This window comes from Microcaecilia unicolor, chromosome 2 (assembly GCF_901765095.1).
Source record: "Microcaecilia unicolor chromosome 2, aMicUni1.1, whole genome shotgun sequence".
Classification (NCBI taxonomy): Eukaryota; Metazoa; Chordata; class Amphibia; order Gymnophiona; family Siphonopidae; genus Microcaecilia; species Microcaecilia unicolor.
Genome location: NC_044032.1, coordinates 19768696 through 19778333, shown reverse-complemented (window position 1 = coordinate 19778333; position 9638 = coordinate 19768696). Strand labels below are relative to the sequence as shown.

The 9638-nt window shown below is 44.9% G+C and overlaps 1 long non-coding RNA gene across 1 annotated transcript; it reads right to left on the bottom strand.

Moving 5' to 3' along the window:
* Nucleotides 1-247: 247 nt before the first annotated feature.
* LOC115461824 lies at nt 248-8024 on the bottom strand. Its single transcript, XR_003940777.1, has 3 exons — nt 7948-8024; nt 2278-2283; nt 248-259 (listed from the first exon to the last, which is right to left on the bottom strand). It is a non-coding gene; the product is annotated as an uncharacterized LOC115461824 (long non-coding RNA).
* Nucleotides 8025-9638: the final 1614 nt, after the last annotated feature.

Here is a 9638-nt window from a genome sequence, read left to right as displayed (position 1 = left end):
ATATGTTTTCTTTGTACCGGATCAGCTTAGAGCTTTCCTAGATCTGAAGAGGGTGTCAGGGTAGTAACATCTGTTTATTAGGCTGTATATGGAAAGAATAGGTGTGGGTGGGCTTGGGCCTTACTTGTTAACTTTATACTAGTGTGATTTCCTCGATTTATACTAGTGTGATTTCCTCGATTTATTAGCCACTCTCCCAGCATTTGTGGTGTAAGGATGGGATAATACGATACTACATACGTTCCTGAATTTTTTGTTTCTTTGTTTTTCTCTGTAGAAGAGAATATTTGTTTTGTATTTTTCCCACAGTTACATGTAACAAGTTTATTACTTGTGTAATATAAATAAAAGAATAAAAAATATGGTTTCCGGATTTCCTTGTTTCCGGATTTTTCTAGGGAGACCCAGAAAAGAAGGAAACAATTTCTCATAATGAAAACACCAGTTATTCAAGCAGGGGGTACCTTTTTTTTTTAGGTACCCCTTCAAGTGTATTATTAAGCTTGAAAATGTAAAATATACTTTCACTGATCCACTTCAGCTCTCCAAACTAATCGCTTCTAAGTCAACAACTGGACCGAAACGAGATTATCGCCATAATCCTGTGCGTTTAGCTATTTCCTTATTGATTTCCTGTTATTGATTCCTCTGGCTTTAAACCTTGGAATCCTTAATTGTAGGACTTGAGTGAAATTTGTAATACCCTTGGTATATTTTGATTTTTCTTTATTTCTTTGTATTGAGGAATATGTTTCACTTTCTTTCAAGATGTCATGCTTGAAAATATATTGTAAAAGCAATTTATAAATAAAATTAAAAAAAAAAAAAAAATATATATATATATATATATATATATATATATATATATATATATAATCAGTTATACCATTATGCAAATAAAAAAAATAGGATTCTATCTTGCATACAAAGAAGATTATGGGGATTAAGGGTTGTCAGGGTTGGTTAGTACATAAGGACATGGAGATAGCAGCAGTTTTTTGGCCTTTTTTTGATCAGTTGTATGCTAAAGACAGTACGAATTAGGTAGCACAACTTATTTGAATATTATAGAGGTGCCCCAAATCACACTCCCACAGGAGAGGCTTCTAAATGCCCCTATCACTTCAGATCAAGTAGGTTAGGTAATCCAGCCATGCCCGTTGATAAAGGCCCTAGGACCCAATGGATTCCAGAGCGAATTTTATAACATTCTTAAGTAGAGGAGTGTGGTAGCCGTGTTAGTCCACTCTTAAGGTTATCAATAGAAATCAAACAAAATAAAACATGGAAAAGAAAATAAGATGATACCTTTTTTATTGGACATAACTTAATACATTTCTTGATTAGCTTTCGAAGGTTGCCCTTCTTCCTCAGATCGGAAATAAGCAAATGTGCTAGCTGACAGTGTATATAAGTGAAAACATTCAAGCATTACTATGACAGTAAAATAGATACTATTGGAGATTCTACATGGAATGTTGCTCCTGTTGGAGATTCTACATGGAATGTTGCTATTCCACTAGCAACATTCCATGTAGAAGGCTGCGCAGGCTTCTGTTTCTGTGAGTCTGACGTCCTGCACGTACGTGCAGGACGTCAGACTCACAGAAGCAGAAGCCTGCGCGGCCACATTGGTGATCTACAAGGGCCGACTTCTACATGGAATGTTGCTAGTGGAATAGCAACATTCCATGTAGAATCTATAGAAATCAAACAAAATAAAACATGGAAAAGAAAATAAGATGATACCTTTTTTATTGGACATAACTTAATACATTTCTTGATTAGCTTTCGAAGGTTGCCCTTCTTCCTCAGATTGGAAATAAGCAAATGTGCTGGCTGACAGTGTATATAAGTGAAAACATTCAAGCATTACTATGACAGTCTTAGACAGTCCCTTGTTTCCCCAAGGAACTAATAATAACTAGGCAGATGCCAGAATCACTACAACTGGCACCGGCCTCCCACTTAGCCATCTATCCCCCCTTCAATCCGTTCAGAACTCTGCTGCACGTCTCATATTCCGCCAGAACCGATATACTCATATCACCCCTCTCCTCAGATCACTTCACTGGCTTCCGATCAGATACCGCATTCAGTTCAAGCTTCTCCTTCTTACCTACAAATGCACTCAGTCTGCAGCCCCTCACTACCTCTCTACCCTCATCTCCCCTTACGTTCCCACCCGAAACCTCCGCTCACAGGACAAATCCCTCCTCTCAGTACCCTTCTCCACCACCGCCAACTCCAGGCTCCGCTCATTCTGCCTCGCCTCACCCTACGCTTGGAATAAACTTCCTGAGTCCTTACGCCAAGCCCCCTCCCTACCCATCTTCAAATCTTTGCTCAAAGCCCACCTCTTCAATGTTGCTTTCGGCACCTAACTCTTACCATTCAGTAAATCCAGACTGTCCCAATTTGACCGCCCCTATCGGACTGACCGTTCACTTGTCTCTTAGATTGTAAGCTCTTTGAGCAGGGACCGTCCCTCTATGTTTAAATTGTACAGCACTGCGTAACCCTTGTAGCGCTTTAGAAATGTTAAGTAGTAGTGGTAGATAATAGTTTCAGAAAAACCCGGGAAAGACCAAGTATAGCCGGCATCTTATAGTCCGATATTATTAAACCATGAGGCAAAATTGTTTGCAGAAGTTTTGGCTAGCCATCTTTAAGGATCCTGCCTGAAATAATAGCTGGCACAAAGGCAGGATTTGTTCTTTCTAGAACAGCAGTTAAGAATATTCAGAAATTGCTGACTTCCTTGCAGGTAGCTGCTCAGACCAGAATGGCTTCCCGATCATGAGCTTTGATGTGGAGAAGACGTTTGATAAATCCTCATGGAAATTTTTATTTGGGGTACTGGAGGCATATTGATGTGTTGTGGGGGGGGGGGGGTACACAGGTACACAGGAGAAGGCTTCTTGCTAGGAGCCTGCTTTTTCGCGTTGCAGCGCATACTTTGATGTGTCGAGGCATTTGACCTACATTATCTAAACACTACAGTATCAATACTCTGACCCCTGAGGCAGGCGTCTTTTGGCGCCGAAACACGGCCCGTGTCGAGTCACCTGCGAATAAAGTACTCCTGTTGTCCTAGTCTTGAAGGCCCAGTGTTGCTCTTTTTTGTCTGTCTACTTCTGAGATGGTACAATGTGGGCCTACAGGTCGGGAAATTCTTTAAAGTGGGTACTGAAGGCAGGATTCCCCTGGGGACAACTGAGGGGGAGGGAAGAAGGGAGAATTATGGTAACAAGATTGTTCCATTATATTTTCTGGACAGGGGAGGAGGGTCTAGAGGTAATGGGAAGAGAGTTCACTCTCATGGATCTTCCTCCACCCCCATCCCGCTATCTGTCGGTGTCCCCCAGGGATCTGTCCTTGGACCCCTTCTCTTCTCAATCTACACCTCCTCCCTGGGCTCCCTGATCTCATCTCATGGTTTCCAGTATCATCTCTATGCTGATGACACCCAGCTGTATCTCTCCACACCAGACATCACCGCGGAGACCCAGGCAAAGGTATCGGCCTGCTTATCCGACATTGCTGCCTGGATGTCCAACCGCCACCTGAAACTGAACATGTCCAAGACCGAACTCATCGTCTTTCCACCAAAACTCACTTCTCCTCTTCCTCCACTTTCTATCTCAGTTGATAACACCCTCTACCTCCCCGTCTCATCTGCCCGCAACCTCGGAGTCATCTTTGACTCCTCCCTCTCCTTCTCTGCGCATATCCAGCAGATAGCCAAGACCTGTCGCTTCTTCCTCTTTAACATCAGCAAAATTCGCCCTTTCCTCTCTGAACACACCACCCGAACTCTCGTCCACGCTCTCATTACCTCTCGCCTTGACTACTGCAACTTACTCCTCACCGGCCTCCCACTTAGCCATCTATCCCCCCATCAATCTGTTCAGAACTCTGCTGCACGTCTTATATTCCGCCAGAACCAATATACTCATATCACCCCTCTCCTCAGGTCACTTCACTGGCTTCCAATCAGATACCGCATTCAATTCAAGCTTCTTCTTCTTACCTACAAATGCACTCAGTCTGCTGCCCCTCACTACCTCTCTACCCTCATCTCCCCTTACGCTCCCGCCCGTAACCTCCGTTCACAGGACAAATCCCTCCTCTCATTACCCTTCTCCACCACCGCCAACTCCAGGCTCCGCCCATTCTGCCTCGCCTCACCCTATGCTTGGTACAACCTTCCTGAGCCTTACGCCAAGCCCCCTCCCTGCCCATCTTCAAGTCTTTGCTTAAAGCCCACCTCTTCAATGCTGCGTTCGGCACCTAACTCTTACCGTTCAGTAAATCCAGACTGCCCCAATTTGACTGCCCCTTTCGGACTGACTGTTCACTTGTCTTTTAGATTGTAAGCTCCTTGAGCAGGGACCGTCCCTCTATGTTAAATTGTACAGTGCTGCGTAACCCTAGTAGCGCTTTAGAAATGTTAAGTAGTAGTAGTAGAGATGGTTCTATCCCTGTTACCACAGTAACACAGTTGTACAGAGTGGAAATTTACTCTACTAAGGAAGTATGACGTTTGCATTTATAAAAGGCATAAGTTGTTTGGGAGCAAGGGAGGGGGCGAGTTGAGCAGTTTACAGAGTTGGGCTGGAGACATTATTAAAACCCAGAACCAGGCTCCAGATTTCATCAGGCTCAGTTCGTTATTGATTAATGATAGCATTGTATGTAGCTCATTGATGTCTCTTTGTTTTCATTTTTTAAAAGTTGATTCTGGTTCTTTAAAAAAAAAATTTTTTTTAACTAAAACGCATGTAAACACTTAAACCTGCTTCCAAGCAGATATAAATGGCTGTAGCTTCGTGTTAGCTGTGATTTCTGTAGGATCTGTCCTGGTATTTTATTAAAACATACAGGGGCCTAAGAGGGGCATTTTCAAAAGAATGTCCAAGCCAGAATTAGGACGTCCCACTCATAACATCCAAAAACGCCCATCTCACAGTCATTTTCCAACATCCAAAATAAGCAGCCAAAGATAAAATGTCAAAATTATAAAAGCCAAAAAAAAAAAAACCCAGGGATAAGGATGTCTGTCTGGCAGCAATTTGTTTCAAAATGGCCACACAGATGTCCTTGCAGGGCAACCTAGTGGTCAGTACAGTGGACTTTAATCCTGGGCACCCTGGTTCATATTCCACTACAACTCTGTTATTTTAAATGCTGAGTCCTCCAGAGACAGGGAAATACCTAGTGTACCTGAATGGGCACCACCTCAACAGCCCTCAAGCTTGCAAGTCTCTAATATTTAGGTTACAGTAAAGTATCTCTCTGATTATGGAGGTTTCACAATTTAAAGGTTTAAAAAAAAAAAAGAGTTGAAGCAGGATTAGAATCTGGGTCCCTGACTTACAGTCCACTGCCCTGACCTCTAGGCTACCCTTCAGACCTGCTTGCTTCTGTGTTCAGAATGACTGATGATGTCAGGGAGCCTAATTTTCCTTTCCGGGGTGAGGGAGGACGACAGTAACCACTGGGGGATTAAGAAGAGATCATGTCTTAATCCATCCAGTGGTCAGCTACTCTCAATCAGAAGCACCATTTTCTACCCTGGATGCGATTGAAACAGGTCTAACTCAGCACCTCCTTCTTTTTTGACTTGGGATGTTGCTTCTCATTCAATTATCAATGTTGATTATGCTAAATTTGGACCCTCCCTAGTCCCGCCCTAAACATGCCCTCTTTCTATTTGGACGAACTGCAGTGTAGGACGTCCAAATTCTGCCTTGGATGTTTTTGGCAGATGGACTTTTTTGGGCCATTTTGAGACATCTATCAACTTTGAAAACAAGCACCTAGGCGCCTACGTGTCTCTATAAAATAAACTACCAGTAAGTTGCCTTCTTGCCCTTGCAATTTAAGCCAAGAGTTCTCAACCCAGTGCTGGGACACACCAAGCCACTTATCTCTATATAATAAAAGGCACCTCCAACGTTCCATGAAGCCTCAAACCGGAAACTTGAGGCGCCAGAGATATCCGGTTTGGCCAGGAGTGTTTGGCCTGCCCTTGCATCATAACGTCATGATGTCGAGGGCGGCGCTATGACACTCGGCCAAACACCATCTCCCCCTGACCCTCAGCGGCCATTTCCCTCCTCCGGAGGGCTAACATCGGCCGCACAACGTCGGAGGGAGGGAGGCGGGGACGCAGGCATCGGTGACACCCGATCTCCCCTTGCCCCTCGGCGGCCATTTTCCAACGCAGGACTCCCATCGCCCCGCACTAACTCGGAGACACGGAGGGAGCGACGCAGGCAGGCAGCCAGCCTGAACGTCGGACAGATGCACGGAGTCAGCCTGCCTTCCTGAACCTGCCAGGAAGGGAGCCAGCTTCAACATCACAGTCGGAGGGAGGGCCACGACCCTGAAAGGTGCAGGAAGGGGGGGGGGGGCACTCGAACCTGAACCTGCGAGGGGGGAAGGGGGAGGGCAGGAAGGGGGGAGGGAAGACAGGGGGGAGGGGGAAAAACGCCGGCCGACGGAGGGACCACCATCCTGAAAGGCCAAGGGAGGGGGGGCCGACACCCTGAAGCTGGGATTCCCTCTCACACACACACTCTCATTCTTACACACACACTCTCACTCTGTCACACACATACTCGCACATTCACTCTCTCTCTCTCACACACTCACTCTCACACACACTCTCTCAAACATACACACTACGATGCAGAAAAACGCCGCCAGACGGAGGGCCCACGATCCTGGAGGCCGGGGGGGCCATGACCCTGAGGCTGGGAGAGGAGAGGAGGAGGACGAGAAGGAAATGGGAAAAGGAAACACGGGGGGGGAGCGGGAAGGACACCAACACACGGAGGGGGGACCCCTGCGGCACACTCTCTTTCTCGAACACACACTCTCACACACACAGTCTCACTCTCACACACACACTCGCACATTCACTCTGTCTCTCACACACTCACTCTCAAACATACACACTTTGATGAAAACCTTGCTAGCGCCCGTTTCATTGCTCTCAGAAACGGGCCTTTTTTACTAGTATTTTCATAATATCTGCAATGAATATGCATGAGAGAGTGTTGCATGCACTGTCTCCATTGTATACAGGTCTCTCTCATTCATATTCATTGTGAGAATCCTGAAAACCAGACTGGTTTGAGAACCCCCTGTCTAGGCACCTTTTTTTATAAAATCACCCTCTTGCTAACTTCTGTCATTCATATTGATTGTGAGAATCCTGAAAACCAGACTGGCTTCAGAACCCCCTATGTAGGCACCTTGTTATAAAATCACCCACTTCAAGCTTTAGGAGTTATTTTTATATATCCAGATTTTCACATGAGTTCTCCCTTTACTTCTCTAGACGTTATGCACAAGTTGTCTCTTAAATCTTGCCAATAATTTCATCTGTCTTCTTATTTCTAGTCAAAAGCCCAATTTCACGCCAAGATTTTCTCAACGCAAGCTCGGTTCAATTCAGTGCTTATCTCTTCCATCATGTAGTTCTTAGACAAAATTACTTTTTTTAGATCTAACATCTTATTAAGCTCCTTATCGTGAATAAGACCGAAAATACTATTAATGCCTCTGTATCGCTCCGTGGCGCAACCGCACCTTGAGTCCTGCGCTCAGTTCCGGTTGCTGTATCTCAAAAAAGATATAGTAGAACTAGAAAAAGTTCAAAGAAGAGGGACCAAAATGATAAAGGGGACGAAACTCCTCTCAACTGAGTAAATCAATTTTTTACTTGTTCCAAAAGTACAAAGACTAGGGGACACTCCAGGAAGTTGCATGGAAATACTTAAAGAAATAGGAGGAAATATTTTTTCACTCAAGGGCCCTTATACAAAAGCATGTAAGGGCCTATGTGTGTGCAACAAATCGGTATTACTGCTCGGCTAGCGCATGTGCCTGGCGGTAATTCCAAGTTTGGCATGCGCCGAAAACCCATGGTAGAACGTGGGGGCATTCCTGGCGGTAATCGGCAGTTGGCGCGCGCTGGACAGTTACTGTGCGAGTAACATGTGAACCCTTACCGCTAAATCAATGGGTGGCTTTAAGGGCTCAGGCCATAAACAGACGCGCGCTGGTTTTAATTTTCCACACATCCATTTCCTGGCCCACAAAAACCTCCCTTTTTTCCCCAGACACGGTGCAGAAATGGTCCAGAGTGTGTCCAATACAGGCACCCACACTACCACAGGCCACTTTTTGGCACACTTTTGTAAAATGGCCCCTCAACGAATAGTTACGTTCTGGAACTCTTTTCCAGAGGACGCGTTAACAGAGCTTAGCGAATCCGGGTATAAAAAAGGTTTGGGCAAGTTCCTGGAGGAAAAGTCTATAGTCTGCTATTGAGACAGACAAGCATAAAATCTTGTCACAATTTGGTTTTCTGCCAAGTACTGGATTGGCCACTGTTGGAAGCAGGATTCTGGGCTAGATGGACCATTGGTCTGACCCAGTATGACTACTCTTATGTTCTGTGTTATGTTATTTAATGTGATAACTTTCAGCCATATATCAACTTGTATAGATAAAATTGTATCCACCCACCAGCAGGAGATTTGTTTTTTAATGCACTTATGCACATTAACTTCCCCCACCCCACCCCCAACTTTATAAAGTCGCATGCAGAATTTTATGCTTAGCACACAATATTGTGTGTGCAAATTATCAAACAGTCTTCTTGACGACTAATATAATAATTAGCTGCTAATTAGAGTCAACAACCCATTGGCTACAACTGGTGTTAATTGGTGCTAATAGGCACAAAGTAGTTTCATGCATAATTGCCCTTAGTCAGGATTCTACAATTGTGTGTGCAAAATCCATAGCGTGCAACTGCGAGGGGACATGGAGGGGTCAGAGGTGTGCTCCGCTCTTACATAGGCAGCAGAAGACAAAGCCAAAGGGCAGATTAAATGAAGTCTTTGCTTTGGTCTTCACTGAGGAAGATTTGGGAGAGATAACGGTGCCATAAATGGTATTCAAACATAAGAACATAAGAGTAGCCATACTGGGTCAGACCAATGGTCCATCTAGCCCAGTATCCTGTTTTCCAAACAGTGGCCAAGCCAGGTCACAAGTACCTGACAGAAACCCAAATCATGGCAACATTCCATTCAGAATCTCAAAGAGTGACAAGATTCCATGTAGAACCCCAAAGAATAGCAAGATTCTGGAATCCTAAAGAGTAACAAGATTCCATTCAGAATCTAAAAGAGTAGCAACATTCCATGCTACCAATCCCAGGGCAAGCAGTTGCTTCCCATGTCTGCCTCAACCGTAGACTATGGACTTTTCCTCCAGGAATTTGTCCAAACCTTTTTTAAACCCAGATACACTAACCACTGTTACCTCCCGCGGGAGGTGGTGGACATGAAAACGGTAACGGAATTCAAACATGCGTGGGATAGGCATAAAGGAATGCTGTGCAGAAAGAATGGATCCATAGAAGCTTAGCTGAAATTGGGTGCCGGGGGGAAGAGGGGTTGGTGGTTGAGAGGCTAGGATAGGGGAGGGCAGACTTATACGGGGTCTGTGCCAGAGCCGGTGATGGGAGGCGGGACTGGTGGTTGGGAGGCGGGAAATACTGCTGGACAGACTTATACGGTCTGTGCCCTGAAAAAGACAGGTACAAATCAAGG